The sequence below is a fragment of the Sinocyclocheilus rhinocerous genome, unplaced genomic scaffold (assembly GCF_001515625.1).
Source record: "Sinocyclocheilus rhinocerous isolate Xijiao unplaced genomic scaffold, SAMN03320098_v1.1 scaffold1443, whole genome shotgun sequence".
NCBI lineage: Eukaryota > Metazoa > Chordata > Actinopteri > Cypriniformes > Cyprinidae > Sinocyclocheilus > Sinocyclocheilus rhinocerous.
The window spans coordinates 583087-583606 of record NW_015639576.1 but is presented as its reverse complement, the minus strand read 5'-3'; positions in this window follow the sequence as shown (position 1 = coordinate 583606).

The following is a 520-nucleotide window of genomic DNA, read 5'->3' as shown; positions in this document are numbered from 1 at the left end:
ATCCCGCGTGCCTCGCTCTCGCCCCAGAGAGAGTATTCTCCCGTCCTTTTCTCCCGGTCTGATCAGCGTCCCTCTGATGGTGCGAGCGACCTGATCTCATTTGGGGGAAGTGAGGACGAGCTGCTTGATGACAGCATGTCATTGGCAGCATCGGATGCAGAGGAGCTGTTGGGCTCGGCAAATGACCCCACCCCCTCGCCATCGTCCGCACCCAGCGCTACCAAAGATGGGATGGATGCCGAGCTTCTCCGTATCCTCTCCAAAGCGGTTGAAGAGCTGGGTTTAGAGTGGTCCCCGCCAGAGGAGCCCTCTCGCAGCCGTCTGGATGAGTGGTTCCTGCTGGGGCTCCACCAGGCCCCTAGTCAGCGTTCGTCTCCGTTTTTCCCGGAGGTCCATGACGAGCTCACCAGATCGTGGCGCGCTCACTACTCTGCCCGCCTCCATACTGCTTCTTCATCCGCCCTCACTTCCATCGACGGCGCTGAAGAAAAAGGGTACGATAAGCCACCTCCCCTAGATG